Here is a 22352-nt window from a genome sequence, read left to right on the forward strand (position 1 = left end):
CATGCCAGGGCAGACTACTTCTCACACTGCTGACTCATTACTTAAAGTGACAGAAGTCAAGAGGACTTAAAGATAGGAAACACTTTCTCTTGAAAAAGAACTTTTGTCCTTGGGAAACAACTACATTCCTAGCCTTGCCCTTTTCAGATGGTCTTTATCATCTCCTACTGTTACTTATTTGACCTAATAATAAACCAGGGCAGGACCCGCACCAGTTTGCTAACACCACTGGCTAAATTTCTTTTTATTCATACCTCCACAGGGCTTCTGCAGAAGCACTGGAACATAACCTCATTTTTAAAAGAAAATCAGTGGAAAAGTGAGTACTATTTAAAATGAAAGCAAGAGAAAGGGATGCAAGCCTATAATTCCAATACTTGTACTTCAATAAATCACTCCTTAGGTGGCTTTGTATATTATTAATTCTCACATATATGCTCATGGCATGCATATCCTTTCTATTTTGTAAGTATTCTCTCATATTAATGGTGATTAGGCTGACAAAAAGTTTCAAAAATCTTGAGAACAGAAAAGTAATGATGATATGATAGAATTTTTGGTTCAAATACATTGTCATTATTGATTAATCCATCACATGCTTAATAAGCACTATTCTGTGTACCAGAATGTGCTAAGAACTAGGGTCACAAAAATGAGTAAGACAAAAAAATAAATAAAGACAACAAAGCCCCTTCCTTTATGAAGCTTTCTGTTCAAAGAAAATTTATTTATTGAGAAAACCAGATTCATTATTTATTCAAAATTTGGATTCAGTACTTCTTACTACACAAAAGAGCCAGATGCCTTACCAATTATTTTCACTAAAACCTTTCTTAATCTTTTCTTTTTCTAAAAACCTCTCTTTAATGCACCTCATCTTAATCCTGTGAGGTGCATGAAATTACCTCCATCTCAGATGAGGAAATTGAAGCTCTAAGAAGTTAAGAGACTTATTAGAGATCACAAACTAAATAAAGAAAGGCCACATTAAAACAGCTGTTTTAATTCTAAGTGTTGACTCTATTACTAATGTATCAACCTGCTTCTAAAGAAAAGGTCAAAGGGGAAAAGATACTATTGAATGCCCAGATTACTAAATTAACTTTTTACTCATGTAAAATTATAAAAATATTTAAAAACATTCTGGTGTGGGAGTGCCTGGGTGGCTCAGTCAGTTAAGCATCCGACTCCTGGTTTTGGCTCAGGTCATGATCTCATGGTTTGTGGGTTTGAGCTCTGCAGCAGGCTCCACGCTGATGCATCAGGCTCCACGCTATGAGCGTGGAGCCTGCTTGAGATTCTCTCTCCCTCTCTCAAAAAAACAAACAAAACAAACAAAACAAAACAAACACCAAAAAAAAAAAAAAAAAAATTCTGGTATGAACATATGCAAATAACAGGACCAAGATTCCACCGAAAATTTTTTCAAGTTGAGCTTCTCTGAGATTCCATCCAACACAGCCTTCCATTCTGTAGAACATTTGCGCTTCATAGATGAAATGTATTGTTAATAAAAGTTAGCTATAAAATAAGTATCTGTAGAGCCATCCTATTTTCTCACCCATTTCCATTATAAAAACTGAAACTACATACTCATAGAAGAGTTCCACAGTAGGTAGAGTTTAAGACTTCAGAGATTTAATAAATAGTCCCACAGATCAACAAGGTCAACAGAAAGCCATCTAACCCATTACTCTTAAAGTCTTACTTTAAATTTCATCAAGAAGAAAAATACTATTTACCCTATACTGAGACCTCATACACACAACCCGCATAGTTCATTCCTCTGTCCAAGTACGTACATTACTCAAAAGGGGGCAAAGTAAACATTAAGCAAGAGAACAAATGTACCTAACAATCAACGCACCATGACAGAGAAGAAATGGATTCCAAATAAAAAAGAGAATATTTTAGTTGTGTTATTTGACTTCTTGGGTGGAGTAAAAATTCCAGATAACCTAGCCAACAACATAAATGGACTCCAAAAATTAACTAGGCACTGAGAGTCTTAAATTTTCCTACAAGAAATTTCCCAGATTCATATTTCTGGGAGAGTGTAAACAGACAATTCTTATAGTATCTAATACACATACACAAAGCCAAATTAACCACTAATTTTCTAATTTTTCAGCTTCCATTTTCAACTATGAGTAGTGTTGCTACATTAATAGTTAATAATACACATACACCCCCTCCCTCTCCTCTGAAAACTTTTTTCCCCTTCTAGTGGGTTGAGCACCTGAATATATTCACTGAAGTATTTATTTCTCCCTAGACTGTGAAAACGCAACAATAAATTACAAACTCCCTTCTCCCATGGACCTACCACCTAGTAAGAATAGCAAATATTATTCATACAAATACTTGCCCAGTTATATATTAGTGGAGGTACGACTATATAAAAGAGAATTACAGAATGCAATGGAGCCTATAATGAAGGATCTAGCATCTAATCATGGTTGGGTTGCCTTGAGCAAGTGGTATTTCAGTTGAAATTTCAAAGGTGTGAAGGGGGTTGGGAACAATGAGGTGGGAAAATAAAGGCACAGAAAAAGAAAGACACTGATGGAGTTTAGCAAAATATGGTAATAAAAGAAGGGTAGTCAAGCACAAAAGACCATATATTAATTACATGATCCTGTTTGTATGAGGTCCAGAATAAGCAAATCTACAGAGACAAAAGGTAATAGTGGTTGCCTAGGGCTGGGGAGGGAGGTGGGGAGGAAAAGGGGAGTGACTGCAAATGGGTTAAGAGATTTCTTGTGGGGATGATGAAAATGTTATAAAATTAGATTATGGAGACAGTTGCACAACCCTATATACATACTAGAAGTAACTGAATTGTACGCTTTAAATCAAAATTTTAAACTTTATGGTATGTAGGAGCACCTGGGTGGCTCAGTCAAGTGTCCAACTTCACTAGGTCATGATCTCACAGCTTGTGAGTTCAAGCCCCGCATCAGGCTCTGTGCTGCCAGTTCAGAGCCTGGAGCCTGCTTCGGATTCTGTATGTCCCTCTCCCTCTCTGCCCCTCCCCCACTTGCTCTGTCTCTCTCTCTCTCAATAATAAATAAAAACATTAAAAAAAATCAACCACTGTTGGAATAGAGCAATAATGTCACACCCAAATATATACATATATATTGTTAAATATGAGGTCTTATTTTATATGAGATCCTGTTTTGATTAAGTGTAATTTTCTTTAAATGCAGCAGCACCAACAACAATGCCTTTCATCCAGTATTTCCCTTTCTAGGAATATGGTGGAGGAAAAGAAGTAATAAAAAACTGAGAAAAAAATGATTGACTTATATATAGATATTCACTGAAGCACTGTATATAATATCACTAAATTGGAACCAATCTAGACACCCAATAGTAAATCATTAGATAAATGTATGTTCACACTGAACAGAATATTTAACACCCATTACAATTACATTTTCAAAGAATACTGAAGGAAGCTATAAAAAAAATATTCATGATGTAAGATTATACAAAAGAGCAGGTTACAAAACTGCTATGTACTATGTGATCCCAATTTGGAACACAAATGTTAGACAAGAAGACCAAAAAGTAAACAGTTTGCTCTGCATAGTAAGAATACAGGTAAATTTTTATTTTTTTTCTACCTCTTTATAATTTTCAAATTCTCTACAATTAAGCATGTAAATTTTTTTAAGATGAATCTGCTTCAAGTTCTAAAAAGATAACTCTTTTCATAAAAGTATTATTGTTATAATCTAACATTTCTTCACTGGTTCTAAAAAGTCCAAGCATGCTTAAGGAACTGTTTTAAGTAAAAATGAGCAAATGTCTACTACTTGAATGATTTATCCTTGAGTATAAAAACACTATGAAGAAACGGATTGAGTGCCTCATTCATAGTCAACATTTATTCTTCAAGTAAGCACTAATTCTTGTACTCAATACAGAAAAGAATACAAGAAAATAAGCTTGGAAATCATGCATCATTTAATGATGTATGTTTAAAAGATTTTCTGAAGGGCTATATCTGTACTCAGACTCAACTTCTATGAACCACTTTGTGACTATTCATTTAAATCCTAAAACAATCAATGAGATATTACTATTTAACAAATGAAAGTACTAAAGAGGCCAGCCCAGAGCCTCACCATATCACAAATGGAACCTGCTAACACCAACTTAACTCACCAAAAACTGGTTCCTCCTCCCACAAACTATTTAAAACTGTCCAGACCCCACCACTAATGCCATAGATCCCTTCAGCTGACCAAAGACTTCAAGGACTAAATCTATCACATCATACCCTTGTTTACCTAAATCTTCACCAAAAATGCAAGCCTTTCCCATTTGTAATTATATATTCCTCCATCTACTCTATATATCTTTTTCTGAGTTGACTCCTCAACCCTACCCCTTCTAGAATGTTCTCTGAATTACATTCTATGCCTACCAAACACCACCTTCTTTCCTTAAGGAAAATGTAACTACCTCATAAATCTCACAAAGGCTGAGGTTATTCATTTCCTTCACACATCTCAAAATAATGTCCTCCTTGCTCCCTACTGCCATTTCAGGACCTTTGGTCATCCACAACATTCCTGATTACTTAAGGCCCTCCTATGTTGGTTCCTCTTCTACCAACTTCTAAATGTTGGAGTTCTAGAACTCCTAGATCCCTTTTGATCCTAGATCCCCTTTCTCTTCTGTCTCTATACTCTCCCCAAATTATTAGGCATTTCCAGAACTTTAAATACATGGTATTTAAAATACTATCATTTGAGAACTGTTGGTTCTCCAATTTACTTTGCCTTTTAATGTTTATTTATTTTTGAGAGACAGAGAAACAGAACACGAGCAGGGGAGGGGCAGAGAGAGAGAGGGAGACACAGAATCCGAAGCAGGTTCCAGGATCTGAGCTGTCAGCACGAACCTGATGCGGGACTCAAACTTATGAATTGCGAGATCATGATCTGAGCCAAAGTTGGATGCTTAACAGACTAAGTCACCAAGGCACCCCTCCAATTTATTTCTGTAGCCCAGACTACTCTTTCAACCTTTAGAGACCTCTATATTCCACTTCCCACTTCTTCAGAATTACACTTGTCTATCTTGTTTCACTGATTTAAACGCTTAAAAGCTTCAAAATGTTCTACAAGACTCTGCGAGATTTGGTTTGATTCTTATCTCATGCCATTCTTCCCCTTGCTCACTATCATTCATCAGTTATACAAGGCTTCTTTTGATTTACTGAATACACAAAGCTCTTTGCCTCTTCAGGACTTTTTTTATATGATGTTTCACTTTGTCCAGAATGTTCTTTCTCTAGCCCACTAGCCCATTCCTTTTTTATCCTTTAGGCTTCAGCTTACATGTCACTTCTTCAGATACCTTGTCTAGAACTATCCAAATCTAAGGTAATTTTCCTCTGTTATTATCCTCTTACAGTAACTAGTTATTTTCCTTTAAAAACCACTTATCATAGTCTGTAAATAGGTAAATACACAAACAATATCCTGACCATATTAAAGCATACTACTAACTACATCATTAGCCCAATCAGTAAATGAATGGGCTTACTCACAACCATAGAGTTAACACACAAAAAACTAAAAGCTGCCCAATCTAAATTCTTAATACACAATAATAATGTCCCTACAATTCCTCATCTCAAGCATAATGTAACTACATTTAATATTTATATTTAATTATCCTTACTATAAAAGGATATGGTAAAGTTTTAAGAGATCTTAAAATGTAAAAATTTAAGGACCAGAATGCTAAGAAACCTAACAGGAGGGTCTGGATTTTCAAAAAGTTATCATTTCAACACTTCTCAAAATATTTCTAAAACGCTCACATATGTGAATAAACAAGAGACAGACAATTAACTAATTTAGCAGAGTTCCACATTTTAACTAATACAATTTTTTGGAATGAAATACACAGATAAAAAATTTCCAGAAAAGGCAGTAATTTATATTTTTTTAATTTTTTAATGTTCATTTGCTTTTGAGAGAGAGAGAAAGCATGAGCAAGAGAGGGGCAGAGAGAGATGGAGACACAGAATCCGAAGCAGGCTCCAGGCTCTGAGCTGTCAGCCAGAGCCCAAAGTGGGGCTTGAACTTACAACTGTGAGATCGTGACCTGAGCAGAAGTCAGATGCTCAACCAACTGAGCCACCCAGGCGCCCCAGCAGTAATTTATATTCTTAAAGCAGCCCACAAAAACCTATTTAACAGTGGTTAAGTAGGCCTTAGTACTAACAGCACAAACCTGAGCTCTGAGTTCAAGGAGCAGGACTCTGTGGTGAAACAAAGTGGAGGAATTAAGAAAAAAAAAAAGGAACTCATTTGAGTCCCTGGATAACCAGCTTGTTTTTGGACTCTGCCACGTTCTAAGCCTCTTTGTCCCACGCCCAGACTTATGCAGTCAACAAGGAGCACAGCACAAGATGGGAGGAGAGAAGGAAAAAAGTAGTATTTATTAAACACTTTACAACAAGTATAGTGTTGGGCATATTGTATTTCACTTACTCCCACCAATCCCACAACACAGTTATCATCATCTTTTGTTTCCCAGGGAATATTTAACTCTAAGCCTATACTCTTTCCACTAAAGATTTCTTAAGCAACCTCCTCTAATTAAATAATTGTGTAATTAACTGTTCAATGTACTTTCCACTAGGAGATAAGACATGTCTGCATTTTTCCACCAGTTTTCATACAAAGAGCTCAAAATCTCTTGGGTTAATGGATGACTGAATCAGTAAATGAATGAATGACCAAAATAAATTCAAGTATCATCTTCTCTATGTTTTCCTAATCATTCTAAACTACCCTGATTATACTTCCTGTGGAGTCACACTGACTCACTCTACTTGTGCTTTTCAACACAACAGTCACTAAACTAAATTGAGCTATTAAGCACTTGAAAGTGGTTAGTCTGAATTGACATGTGCTATAATACATAAGAGATGGTGAGTTAGTATAAAAAATAGAATGTAAAATACTTCAATAACTTTTATATGTATTACACGTTGAAATGTTAATTTTTTACATACTAGGTTAAATCAAATATATTACCCAAATTAATTCTACTTAATTTTTAATGTGGCTATTAGAAAAATTTAATTATATATGTACCTTGCAATATATTTTTACTCAACAGCACTGATCTAAACCATCAAACCATATATATCAGCTTATGTATTACCATTTTATAGCATCTCTTATGTTATTTAAATATTCATGTTTCCCTAAAATGAAGTGTCCCTAGCCTTATAAAATTACCATATAAACTGGAATATGTTTTAAAACAGCTGTATTGTTATAATTCACATAACATATAATTTACCCACTTAAAGTGTATAATTCAATGACTTTTATCATATTCACAGGATTGTGCATCTATCATCACAATCAATTTCAAAACATTTTCCTTACTCAAAAAAGAATCTGCACCCCTTAGCCATCATTCCCCAACCCTTCCATTCTACTAGCCCCAGGGAAACATTAATCTACTTTCTAGCTCTATAGTTTTGCTTATTGTGGACACAACATATAAATGGAATCATGCATCTTTAGTGACTGGCTTCTTTCACTTAGAATAACGTTTTCTAGTTTCATCCATGTTGTAGTGTGTCTTGATTTTTTTTTTACATGATTTCTTTTGATTACTCAGTAATATTCCATTGTATGGATATACCACATTTGTCTCTCCATTCATCAGCTGATGAACACCGGGGTGTTTCTACTTTCTGGCTATTATAAGTAATAAAGCTATGAACATTCATGTACATGGACATACAGTTATATATCTAGGAGTGGAATCCTGATCATATGATACCTCTATCTGTAACTGTGAGGTGCTGACAGGTTGCTCTCCAAAGCAGCTGCACCACTTTACATTCCCAGGTGGGATTCCCAGTTTATGAGGGTTCCAATTTATCCACATCCTCACAAACATTTGATATTGACTTTCTGATTCTAGCCATTCTAGCATATGTGAAGTTGTATTTCACTGTAGTATTGATTTAAATTTTCCTGATGGCTAATGGTGTTAAATGTCTTTTCACATATTTATGGACCATTAGTATATTTTCTTTGTAGAAATGCCTGTGCCAATTTTTAATTGGGTTACTTGTCTTTCTCATTGAGTTGTAAGATTTACTTATATTTTCTGGCTACAAGTCCTTTATCAGATAAATGATTTGCAAATATTTTTTCCCTTTCTGTAGATTGTCTTTTCTCTTTCCTAGTGGTGTTTTGAAGCATAAATGTTTTTCTTTTTAATAATGTTCAATTTATTTGTTCTTTTGTTGCTTGTGTTCTTGATGTCATAGCTAAGAAGCCATTGTCTAACCCAAGGTCACAAAGATTTACTCCTGTTTTCCAGGAGTTTTAGTTTTTTTTTTTTTTTTTTTTTAATTTTTTTTTTCAACGTTTTTTATTTATTTTTGGGACAGAGAGAGACAGAGCATGAACAGGGGAGGGGCAGAGAGAGAGGGAGACACAGAATCGGAAACAGGCTCCAGGCTCCGAGCCATCAGCCCAGAGCCTGACGCGGGGCTCGAACTCACGGACCGCGAGATCGTGACCTGGCTGAAGTCGGACGCTTAACCGACTGCGCCACCCAGGCGCCCCTAAGAGTTTTAGTTTTAGCTCTTGCACACAGGTATTTATTTTGAGATAATTTTTGTATGCAGTATGAAGTAGGAATTCAACCTCACCGCTTTTTTTTTTTTTTAAGTTTGTTTGTTTATTTTAAGAGAGAACAGGAGCAGGGGAGGGGCAGAAAGGGAGAGAGAATCCCAAGTGGTATTCTCTTGGGAGAATGACAATGCAGAGCCCAACCCCATCAACCATGACATTGTGACCTGGGCAGAAATCAAGAGTCAGACACTTAACTGACTGAGCCACCCAGACACCCTCAACTTCATCGCTTTTGCATGTGGATATCCAGTTGTCCCAGACTGTTTGTGGAAAAGACTATTCTTTTCCAACTTGTCTTGGTATCCTTTTCAAAACCACTGACCATAAATGTAAGGGTTTATTTTTTTTTTATATGAAATTGTTGTCAAATTGGTTTCGATACAAAAAAATACAGAAGCTTCACGAATTTGCGTGTCATCCTTGCGCAGGGGCCATGCTAATCTTCTCTGTATCATTCCAATTTTAGTATATGTGCTGCCGAAACAAGCACTGTAAGGGTTTATTTTTAAACACTCAGATCTATTTCATTGATCTGTCTATCCTTATGCCAGCTGCACACAGTCTTGATTATTGTAGCTTTGTAATAAGTCTTGAAATTGGGAAGTAAAAGTCTTCCAACTTTTTTTTTGTCAAGATTTTTTGAGCTATTCAGGTTCTGTTATGGGTTGAATTGGGTCCCCCTCACCCCCCGCCCACCACCAACCCCCAGAAACAGTTACATAGAAGTTCTAAACCTGAGTACCTCAGAATGTGATTTTGGAAAGAGAGGCTTTATAGAAATAATCAAGTTAAAATGAGATTATTCAAGTGTCTCTAATCCAATATTACTGGTGTCCTTTCATTATAAAAAGGGGGCTTTGGGACACAGAGACAAACACACAACACACAAAGGGAAGACAATGTGAAGACACACACAGGGAGAAGATATCCAGGTAAATGAAGTCATGCATATACAAGCAAAGGAATGCCAAGGACTATTGGCAAACACCAGAAACTAGAAGAGGCAAGGGAGGATTCTTCCCTACAGCTGTCAGACAGTGCATCACCTGTTCAACACCTTGATTTTGGACTTCTAGCTTCTGGAACTACGAAACAATAAACTTCTTTTGTTTTTAGCCACCTACTTTTGGGTACTTTATGTCAGCCCTAGAAAACTAATACAGGATCCCTTATATTTCCATATGAATTTTAGGATCAGCTTATCAATTTCTGCAAAAAGGTAGTTGAAATTGTGATAGGGATCGTACTGAATCTGGGAATTAGAGGCATATTGCCACCTTAATAATATTATGTCTTCCAGTCCATAAACATGGGATGTCTTCCCATTTATTTTGGTCTTCTTAATTTCTTTCAACAATGTTTTATAATTTCCATACTACAAGTTTTGTCATTCTTTCATTAAATTTATTAATTATTGTTAATTTTGTTAACTATTTTATTTCTTTTGATGCTACCATAAATGGAATGGTTTTCCAATAATTTGCTCATTTCTACTGTATAAAAATACAACTGATTTTTTACATTGATTCTCTATCTTGCTGAGCTCATTTATCAGCTATAACAGTGGATTAATAGTGGGTTTCTTGGGAATACCTGGGTGGCTCAACGGGTTAAGCATCTGACTATGGCCTACGTCATGATCTCGCCATTCCCGTTTCCGAGTTCAAGCCCTGCATCAGGCTGTGTGCTGACAGTTCAGAGCCTGGAGCCTGTTTCAGATTCTGTGTCTCCCTCTCTCTGTGTCCCTCCCTCCCTCCCAAACATAAACATTAAAAAAGTTTTTTTTAAATAGTGGATTTCTTGAACTTTCTATACACGTCTGCAACAGAGATACTTTTAACTTCTTTCTTACCAATCTGGATGCCTTTTCTTTTTCTTGCCAAAGGCCCTGTCAAGAACCTCAATGTTGAAGGTTGTTTATCTTGCTTCTGATCTTAAGGGAAAGTAGTCAGTCTTTCATCATTAAGTGTGATGTACACTCATGGTTTTTTCATAGATGCTCTTTATCAGGTAGAGAAAGTTCCCTCCTATTCCTCATTTGTTGAATATCTTTATCATAAATGGAATGTACCTTTTTTAAAAAATACTTATTTATTTTTGAGAGAGAGACAGAGTGCAGGCGGGGGAGGGGCAGAGAGAGGGAGACACAGAACCCAAAGCAGGCTCCAGGCTCTGAGCTGTCAGCACAGAACCCAATGCGGGGCTCGAAGCCACAAATCACGAGATCATAACCCAAGCGGAATTCAGATGCTCAACTGACTGAGCCACCGGGGTGCCCCTTAAATGGAATGTACTTTAAAAAGTCTCTGTACTTTACATAGTATGTAGCCTGCTGGTGCTCTATGGTGGATTCAATGACTAAAACCAGTATCAGGTACAATTTGCCCCCCCCCCCCAAAAAAAAGTCTTGGTTTTTTTGTTTTTTTTTTTTTAATATATAGCAGGAAAATATAAATTATTAGTTTATTCTGACAATTCAGAAGATATCCTCATTAAGAATATGTTGTTAAATTAATTCTGGTCACTAGCTTCTGTTGTTTTATTTTGTTTTGTTTTGAACATCCTCAGGGTATCACCAATTTAAATATCAAAGAGAAGGGCTACCATGACTCATATAGGTGCCAAATGACTGAGAATAAAGAGTAATTTAAAAAACAAATCTATGCCACATAGCAGTTTTAAAAAAAGAACTGTTTACACAGAGATCAAAATAATAGCATGCATCAATAAGCATTTTAGAATCACTGTTAAGACACATTTACAAATTCTGTACCACAGAAATAAATTTAACCAAAACTCAGATTTGCTTTGAAAAACTCAAACTTTATGATAACTCAGCAGGACAACAATTCTTATCAGTGCATTAAACAATTATCACCCCAATACCTTATATACTAAATACACAGAAATGCTGAATATATAAGTGTGGATATACCCATAATTCAATTCATAAGCAATTACTTGAAGCAAATAAGGAACTGCTTAGCTTTTATTCAAGGTGTTGCCCTAAAGGACCCTAGTTTATCCCTTTGTCTTACCTAGCCTGAACTTTAAAAACAGACAGGCATTTCGTAATTATACTGCAAATGGTTCCTCCATCTACTCTTAAGGGGGAAAAAAAAAATCAAGTAGTAAGATACTAGAAAAGAACACTTTTAAAGAAATAGCTTATCCACAGCAATTAAGAAACACATGCTTCTCTGCCCAGAAATTCTGTGACAGATTCTGAAGAACTGAAGACACATTACCTTAAAGAACTAAAACACAATCTAAAGTAAGAAATGATTCTAAATATATAACGAAGCAGATAGTGTATAATACATCATATGCAAAGCAATTAAATACATTTTATAAAGTGCTAGAACTCTTCTTTCACCATCTTATACCTATAACCTTTAGTCTTAAGCAATTTGATGGTATTTATTGATTTTTAGAAAAAACAGAGCATATAAGAATGAAGCACCGTTTTTGTTTTTACATTTTATACTTAAAAAAAATTTTTTTTAATGTTTTTATTTATTTTTGAGACAGAGAGAGACAGAGCATGAGCAGGGGAGGGGAAGAGAGATAGAAGGAGACACAGAATCTGAAGATGGCTCCAGGCTCTGAGCTGTCAGCACAGAGCCCGACACGGGGCTCGAACTCACGAACTGTGAGATCATGACCTGAGTGGAAGTCGGACGCTTAACCCCGACGCTTAACCCGACTGAGCCACTCAGGCGCCCCATACATTTTATACTCTTTAAATGATGGTTATTCAAGGTCATTCATTAAGCTCCCTTATGTAAATCTGCTTCTGCCAGAAAGTCATCAATAATGATAGAAAAGGTCCAAGTATATTGTTTATTCCTGTTTATATTATTTCCTTACAACACACCACAAGGAATAACAGAGATTAGTGAATTAAAAGTATCCAAAATATTTGAGGCTCTTTATTATTATTATTAATTTTCCATAACTATAATATAGGCAAAGCACTATACTAAATGCTTTATGCTTTATAGTACACAGAATTTATTTAGTATAAAAACACTTTTTATAGATGAGGAGGTTGGGGCAGTTAAATAATTTGTCCAAGATCACAACTAGTAAATGGCATATTCAGAATCTGAATAAAAGAAATGACTTGTTCCAGAGCCCAAGCTCTTACTTAATATGCTAGCTACTAACTTCTCAGTATTTTTAAGCTTTGTAAGTCAAAATAATGATGATAATCTCAGGTTTCTTATTTTAATAATAAGAACTCAATTTTGTGTATGCACATTTGAGCATACTCCATTGAAAAAGGACATCAAACGGCATGGCAATCTTCTCTAAAAATTGTGTTACATCAACTGGACATCTACATGCAAAAAAAAAACAAAAGAGAGAGAGAGAGGGAGGGAGAGAGAATAGAAACTGAGCTTATACCTTCCACAAAAATTAACTCAAAATGGATCATAGACATAAAGTAATGCAAAACTATAGAGCTTCTAAAAGATAACAGGAGAAAATCTAGGTGACCTTGGGTTTGGTGATGACTGTTTAGGTACAACACCAAAATCACGACTCATGAAAGAAAAACTGATAAGCTGGACTTCATCAAAAATAAAAATTTATGCTTTGCAAAAGATACTATTAAGAATGGAAAGACAAGCCACAAACTGGGGAAAGATATTTGTCAAACACATAACTAATAAAGGACTTGTGTCCCAAACATACAAAGAACTCTTAAAATTCAACAACATGATTAAAAATAGGCAAAACTCATGAACAGACACTTAACACCAAAGAAGATATACAGATGGTAAATAAGCATATGAAAAGATATTCAACATCTCACTAGGGAATTGCAAATTAAAACAATGAAATATTACTGCAAACCTATTAGGACAACTAAAATCCAAAACACTGGCACCACCAAAGGATGCAGAACAAGAGGAGCGCTCACAAACTGCTGATAGGAATGCAAAATTGTACAGCCACTTTGAAAGACAGTTTGGCAGTTTCCTACAAAACCAAACATACTCTTAACCATACAATCCAACAATTGCACTCATGGATATTTATGCATGTGAACTGAAAACCTGTCCACTCAAAAACCTGCACAAAAATGTTTATAGTAATAAAAATGTTTTATTCAGATTTGCCAAAACATGGAAGGACTCAAGATATCCTTCAATAAGTGTAAGAAAAACAAATCTTGGTATAGTTATACAGTGGAATATTATTCAGCAATAAAAAGAAATGAGCTATCAAGGCACAAAAACACATGGAGGAACCTTAAATGCCTATTGCTAAGTCAAAGAAGCTGCATACTGTATGACGCAACTACATGACATTTTAGAAAAGATAAACTATAGAGATATTTAAAAGACTAGTGGTTGCCAGGGATGGGGGAATACAAATAATAGGGGAAGCATAGAGGATTTTTTGGGCAGTGAAACTATTCTGTATGCTATTGCAATAGTGGATACATAACATTATGCGTTTGTCAAAAGCCACAGAACTATCCAACAAAAAGAGTGCGCCTAATGGCAGTTACGAATAATAAACTATGGACTTTAGTTAATAACAATCTATCAATACCGGTTCATCAATTTTAACAAATACTACCACACAATACACAATGTTAATAGTAAGGAAAACTGGGTAGGGGGAGAGAGTATAGGAGAATTCTCTGTAGTTTCTGTTCAGTTTTTTCTGTAAACCTGAAATTGCTCTAAGAAATAAAATCTAGTAGTTACAAAGAAGGGAAAGGGGAGAGGGGAAGGAGAGACAGAGAGGGGAGAAGAGGAAAGGAGGCATTACAGCACAATGGTCCTAAACCACTACACTATGTATCACTTGGAAAAATAATTCATTATTAAAAACCTAAGGGGATAGCATGGTTTGAGTTTTAATTTTACTTTGTTTTTATTATCTCATTACACATGTCTGGCCCACATCCCAAATCTAATAAAAACAAAAACCTCTGGGAGTAGGACCCTAACTCATGTAGGATTCCAAAAATTCCCAAATGATTCTACTGTCAACATGATGCAAAAGAGTCTTTTAACTTCTGAGTTAAACAGACTGGTTTGATTGCTGCTTTGTACTAAGCTTGAACACAACGTAACTTCTTTGTACCCCAGTTTCCTCAAATGTAAAACAAGAGGGTAACTTGACAGACAAGAGCATGAACCAGAATATTAAGGTCACTTTCAGCTCAAAATTACTTTCTGCTCTACATAAGTGTAACTAGAAATGATTTCTAAACTACATACTCCTTTAATTATCTTAAATCTAGGGGCGCCTGGGTGGCTCAGTCGGTTAAGCGTCCGACTTCAGCTCAGGTCACGATCTCACGGTCCGCGAGTTCAAGCCCCGCGTCGGGCTCTGGGCTGATGGCTCAGAGCCTGGAGCCTGCTTCCGATTCTGTGCTCTCTCTGCCCCTCCCCTGTTCATGCTGTGTCTCTCTCTGTCTCAAAAATAAATAAATGTTAAAAAAAAAATTTTTTTTAATTATCTTAAATCTAATCAAAACACAGAATTTTCATTGTTTTAACTAAGGTGCTACAAAGGACCTTTAAACTACAATTAAACTGTCTTACCTGATCAAATAAACCAATCCTTTTTCCATCACAATTCTCTCCTCAGAAGAACAGCATTTAGTCTTTTGCAACTCTTTGAGGTATTCAAAAAGATTATCAAGAGTGTGAGTTAAGAATCTCAGATAACTGTAAGAAATTAGATACTCTCAAGAAGGCAATCCAATCGATCTCACTGGTAACAAATTTCCATATTTCCTAACATACACATGAGCAAAGACTAGTAGCACACCTAATGTCAGCATGGCTCAATTTCCCTCTTAAAATTGGTCTGAGTATCATACTGAATGTCAAAAGTCTCTTCCTAGAAAACTAAAATTTATTATCTATCCTCAGCATGAACCAGCACCTGTATACCACGTAACACGGTACGTAGTGGACAATTCTGTATTTTTCATCAATTTGTAGCAATCTAATAGTAGTCGAACACTTACTGTATGTCAGGTACTATGCTGGGCAAAGAGTGAACAAAACCAAGTCCCTGTCCTCATAAACTTTATGCTCTAGTAGGAAAGACAAACTAATACATGCCAAGTGGCAATAAATGCAATTTAAAAAAATGAAACAGGGGGGCCTGGGTGGTTCAGTTGGTTGAGCGTCCGACTTCGGCTCAGGTCATGATCTCATAGTGTGTTGAGGTCGAGCCCCATGTCGGGCTCTGTGCTGACAGCTCAGATTCCGGAGCCTGCTTCAGATTCTGTGTCTCCCTCTGTCTCTGCCCCTCCCCTGTTTGTGCTCCCTCGCTCTCTCACTCTCTCTCTCTCTCTCAAAAATAAACATTAAAAAAATTAAAAATAAAATAAAACAAGGTAAGTAAGGGGTGGGGTATTTATTGACTGAGAGGGGCCATAAGACAGCCTTCTGAACAATGATGAAACTGTTTTATACTTCATTTGATATGAGGGGTAATGTATTCATTGAGTTGCAAACTTAGGCTTTATGCCATCTGCTGTATGTAAGTTATACCTCCAAGTGTTCTTTTAAGTTTGCTAAAAGAAACATCTAAAAGACCAACCCCACCCAGCTCCAGTGATGATCTCCTTGATTACCACAATGTAATTCCAAGCCAAGGGACTATATATCCTCACAGCTAAACAAAATTATATCTTCTAGAACCACATACATGATTTTATGTTTCACTATATGTATTTAACTTTCCAATTATAATGTGCTGCCTCTACTGCTTAGTTCTTTGCATAAGCCAGATCATTTAGGAAGATCATTTAGTACGTATATTCTGTATTCATACAAGTTAAGGCAAAAGAAAACCACACTCTTGCCTTTAAAAGATAAAAATGGAATAGAGCTAAAAAGAAGTCCACAACTAATGATAAATATAAAGTGGTGTTTATGTGTCTTAAAAAAAAAAAATCAATCTTTAACCATTTGGTACTTCCTCCTTTCCCCACTGACCCAAAATCTTAGAGTTTCTGTTTTAGAGAGAAATGCAACGAATGCAAGAACCAAGCACTTAAATCATTCCATGATCCGTAAAGAGAAAATCCAGCACAGTGACCAAGAACGTGTAGTGTGGAGCCAGACAGCTTTGATTAAATCCTGGTTCCACTACTTACTACCTATATTATCTTAGCCAAGTTTATTTATTTCACTTCCCTATGCCTCAGGCTGCTCATCCATAAAATAAGGATAATGGAGCCCCTGGCTGGCTCAGTCAGTTCAGTATCTGACTTTGGCACAGGTCATAATCTAGCGGTTCATGAGTTCGAGCCCCAAGTTGGGATCTGTGCTGACAGCTCAGAGCCTGGAGTCTGCTTCAGATTCTGTGTCTCCCTCTCTCTGCCCCTCCCCAACTTGCTCTCTGTCTCTCTCTCTCTCTCTTAAAAATAAACATTTAAAAATATATTTAAAAAATAGGGATAAGATCTATCTCATAGATTATAAATGAGTTAATTTATATATTGTGGTTAAAACAGCAGCTGTCACACAGAAAAACATTAGACAAGTGATTACTACTACTACTACTTCTACTACTTCTACTTCTGCTGATGCGGCTAGGAATCCTACCAGGACTGGCACCTATGCACACCAAATAGGCAAACTAATCCAGTAAAGAAAAAATACAGCTAACTAACAGCTAATGGCAAGAGTAACAATCTATTCCTGTTCCCATTTACAGCCAGACCAAATCAGTACTTTTAGAATAACTTTGTCCTCTCAACTTCTTAGCACATTCTACCTAAATGTTCCTTATAGATGTATTATATAGAAAAGATCATATGATGCCTAATGGATGGCACAAAGTATTCAATTAAAATCAAATTCCCAAGTACAGAGGGAAAAAATGCCTATATGTGACAAGGGGGAAAGTTGGTAATTAAGTCAATCAAGTTCTTTTCAACAGGGTTAGCTAGACAGTTTCACTTTGATGAATGCCCACTCTCCCCAAAAGGAATCTTTGTACCTCTTCACTTTGTCTAGGTAATTCAAAATCAATTTTAACAACGATAGATACCTACTATGGGCCGAACATTTCCTCAGATATAATCAAAGGATGTAAAAGTACAGTGAGACCTAATTCCTACCTTGACAGACTAGTTAGGAAGAGTCTAACAAACACAAAAGCAATCAACCCATTCAGCCAACAAACACTTCTTGAAGAGTATTAAGTGCCTGGTTCCAGGCCTGTTCCAAGGCTGGTTTTAAAGTCTACTAGGGAATACTCTTAAATGGATAAAACAGCCCAACAGGTATGTTAAGTACAGCAAAAGTTGTAGAAGGTATGAAGGAAGCAAAGAAGAGAATAATCAGAAATGTCAAAGACTTCAAATAGGGAGGGGCTTTATGCTATGATAAGAAAGGGTCTTAAATTTTATTCTGTGAGGAATGAGTAGCAAAAGATTTGTGCAAGAGGATGTATGTCAAACTTCTGATATTCAACTAGGGTGGGAGAGAAGGGTAGACAATATTAGAGACAGAAAATCAGGTATAGCCCAAGGGTAGGCAAAGCTTTTCCATAAAGGGCCAAACAGTAATTTTTAAGTAGACTTCATGCCTAGTGCAAAGCCCAGTGTGGGGCTTGAACTCACAACACTGAGATCAAGATCTGAGCTGAGATCAAGAGTTGGGATGTTTAACTGACTGAGCCACCCAGGTGCCCAAAGACAGTACATATTTTAGGCTTTGCAGGCCATGTGGGCTCTGCTGCAAGTACACAACTCTGTCTTTGTAGCATAAAACCAGCCATAAACAACGAACACCTAAACTAATGAGCAAGGCTGTATTCCGAATAAAACTTGATCCACAAAAACTGGCAGCTGGCTATATTTAGCCTGTGGGCTATAGTTTGTGAACCCTTGTCTAAGAAGAGTGACAAGATCCTAAAGTGAGTGCTACAGACAGGGTGGGCGCCTGGGTGGCTTAGGCGGTTAAGTGTCCGACTTTGGCTCAGGTCATGATCTCCCGGTAGTGAGTTCAAGTTCCACGTCAGGCTCTGTGCTGACAGCTCAGAGCCTGGAGCCTGCTTCGGATTCTGTGTCTCCCTCTCTCTCTGCCCCACCCCCCACCCCACCCCCCCACTCACACTCTGTCTCTTTCCCCTTCAAAAATAAACAAACATTAAAAAAATTAAAGTGAGGGCTACAGAAATGGAAAGGAATAGATATTCCTGAGATATTTAAGAGTGGGATAGACCTGAAGAATGACTAGGGGTAGAGAATTAGGTATAAGGAGGAACAAACTCTGACTCCTAGGAACAAACCCAGGGATCTCTATGGACGATCATGGTCCCATTTACCACGAAAGAAAATGGGAAGAAGAGCAATACTGAGATTTCATTTTGTTTAAGGAAGAAGACAGGGTGAGGAGAGAAAATTATTTCAATTTTAACATGTTCAGTTTAAAGTAAATAGGAAACATCTGGGTAGAAATTCCAGCAGGTCTGGAATTCTGAAGAGAACTGGTCTAAAGGTCTAGGTTCATTACAGAAGTAGTTAAGATCAGGAGGAAAAAAGGTGGGAAGACTAAGAACAAAGGGATGAAGACCAAATATTAACACTGGGGGAGGGTCCTCCCCATCCCCACACCCTGCAGGAAAGAATGAGAAGAAACAACCTGAGAGACACAATAGCAGTTTCAGTGAAGTCAGAATGCTAAGGGTCACTGTAGCCTAATTTAACTCTAGAATACAATCTTTGTGAGGGGGAAGAAATTAGTGGACCTAACGCAGAAGTCTAATAGGATTTAGGATACTCTAGGTAGAAAAAACATAAACAGATACACAAGGTAAAAAACAAACGATTGCCCAGAATAGGTACATTCACAGTGACAGAAAGCAGCTTGGTGGTTGCCAGGGGCTTGTGGGAGGAGGGAATAGGGAAATGGCTGCTAATGAATACAGATTTTTCTTTTGAGGTAATGAAAATGTTTTGGAACATGATAAAGGTGTTGCTTTGCACACTGCAAATGTTAAATGCCACTGAATTGTAGACTTTGAAGTGGTTCTGGTTTTTTGTTGTTGTTGTTGTTACAACAATTTCATCTCTACTAAGAAAAAAAATGACAGGGAGAAAAACAGTAAGCAAGCCAAAGAACAGAATACTGGGAAATAAAAATTAACAGACTGAGAAGAAAACAAGATTAAAAGGCTTCAAGGAAAGAGGAAGACTTAATCAGATTAAAACAGAAGACCATTTTAGGCATCTCTTCCAGTTTTCTTAACTAGAAGGGGACACAGCTCAACTGTTTAATTAGGGAACCCATATGCATTATGTGGGGAAGCTATAACTGTAAAAGAAATAAGATAAAAACTGTTGTAGATATAGCACAGCTACACAGTGGAGTGGATAGGTGCCTTATCACTAATAAAAGTTTTTTAAAAAGTATATGATTGGGTAATCGAAAAAAGCACTACAGAAATTTTGTGGGAGATTGATTGCAAAAGTTCTGCCAATTCTGCAGGCCTCCCTATATTTACACCCTTTGCATAACTTTGTAGTCTTCTCCCACCTCTTGAATCTGAACTGGACTCATGACATGTTTTGGCCAATAGAAAACCGTGAAAATGATAGTTTGCCAGTTTTGAGCATGGCCCTCAGGAACTCCTACGTGCTTCCATAACCTCTCTCTTGGAAGTATGTTCTGCTACCATGAAACAAGCCCAAGCCAGTGTGCTGGATACCTAGAGATGCATTGCTCAGTCACCCTGTTACCTCAGCTGCCAACCACTACCCTAGCCAAGCTAGTCTTACCCAATCTACCAGCTAAGCCACAAGAAATACAAGCAAACCCATATAAAATCACGTAAGCCTAGCCCAAATCTGCAGAACTACCCAGTTGATCCAAAGATTCATGAGCAATAAAAAATGGGTGGTTATTTTAAACCAAGTTTTGGAATGGTTTGTTATATATCAATAGCTAACATACACTAATGATAGTAGTGATGACAGGAAAAGACCGTTAATTTGGCATAAAAGCTAGATTTATGTCATCTAATACTAATTTCTTCAGTGTGGTTTGGGTTTTACAGATATACTCCTATAACTTAAAGAGAAAAGGAAAACCTAACTATTAAATTCTTACGATTACTTGTGATTAGGAATCTGAAAACTGATCTAAGCTACCACCACCTTTTCCCCTAAAACTACAGCAGCTTAAAGCCATTAAAAACATAAATGCAATTTCTGATAACATGATGTGTCTTTGGAAAATAACTACATGATAACAACTGAGGGGAGGTACTTTTACAGCTAATTAAAATTGGAGTTTTTAGAGGGTTTTGTTGTTAAGTGATGGAATTCTCTAATAAGAGTTTCTAAATTTTTCAAGTGCTACTTTGGTGACTTTTAATTTTCAGAAGCACTATACCTTAAGAGCAACTTTTTTTTAAGTTCATTTATTTTTTTTGAGAGAAAGAGAGAAAGAGCACAAGCAGAAGAAGCAGAAGAAGGGCAGAGAGACAGTGAGAGAGAGAATTCCAAGCAGGCTCCATGCTCTGCACTGAGCCTGACACAGGGCTCCATCCCACAATCACAAGACATTGAGTCAGAGGCTTAACCGACTGAGCCACACAGGTGTCCCAGAAGAGCAACTTTTATTTTATTTTAATGTTTATTTATTTATTCTTTCTGAAAGAGAAGACAGAGCACAAGCGGGGGAGGGGCAGAGAGAGAGAGAGAGAGAGAGAGAGAGAGAGAGAGAGAATCTGAAGCAGACTCCAGGTTCTGAGATGTCAGCGCAGAGCTGGGTACAGGGCTCAAACCCACAAACCAGGAGATCATGACCTGAGCCAAAGTTGGACACTTAACTGACTGAGCCACCCAGGCATCCCAAGAGCAACTTTTAAAACAAAAGGCAATCAAATCTTACTTCAACAAGGCAAAAATACTAAGCCATATTAATTCAACACCTTCCACAAACAGTACAATCAATCATTTTTCAACTGGCAGGCATCTAAACATACTTCAACAAATGACAGAGACTTCATCTTTTTTCCCTTCAACAAAAAACTAGCAGTGCTTTGTCAAATCACTGACCTATCACTGCCAATGCCCGCTCTATTGCTGAAAGGATAATTCTGTCAGCAAGACAAGAAATAAAGCATTCATGAGTCATTTAGTATGACTGCAGACATGGAGAGACTTACAAACAGGAAGACGAAAACTTTAATAGTTTTTAAAATCATTCCTGAATTTAACATGGTCTTCTCACTAAATGAGTTATCAACAAAAGTAAAATCTGTTTTTACGGCATTTAAAACCAGTCAAAATTCCTATGTGAGTTTAGCAGCATTAAACTTTAAACACCATTAACACACCTGGGCCAATTATCAGAAGGAAACAATTTAGTTTACTATTTTTATTTTTTTTAATTTTTTTTAATGTTTATTTATTTTTGAGAGAGGGAGAGACGACAGAGTGTGAGCTGGGGAGGGTCAGAGAGAGAGGGAGACACAGAATCCGAAGTAGGCTCCAGGCTCTGAGCTGTCAGCACAGAGCCCAATGCGGGGCTCGAACCCACGAACTGTGAGATCATGACCTGAGCCGAAGTCAGATGCTTAACCGACTGAGCCACCCAGGCACCCCTAGTTTACTATTTCTAAACAAACTAAATGCTTCTCTCCTTTATA

General features: G+C 36.9%; 1 protein-coding gene and 1 non-coding gene across 4 annotated transcripts in view; both read right to left on the minus strand.

The window, feature by feature from the left end:
- Positions 1–22352, minus strand: part of GSK3B (glycogen synthase kinase 3 beta) — a 197383-nt gene that overhangs the window by 144143 nt on the left and 30888 nt on the right. The window lies entirely within an intron of this gene.
- On the minus strand, positions 9083–9189 carry LOC132684531 (U6 spliceosomal RNA). The gene has a single exon (XR_009612716.1). It is a non-coding gene; the product is annotated as a U6 spliceosomal RNA (small nuclear RNA).

This window comes from Panthera onca, chromosome C2 (genome assembly GCF_046562875.1).
Source record: "Panthera onca isolate mPanOnc1 chromosome C2, mPanOnc1 haplotype 2, whole genome shotgun sequence".
Lineage (NCBI taxonomy): Eukaryota > Metazoa > Chordata > Mammalia > Carnivora > Felidae > Panthera > Panthera onca.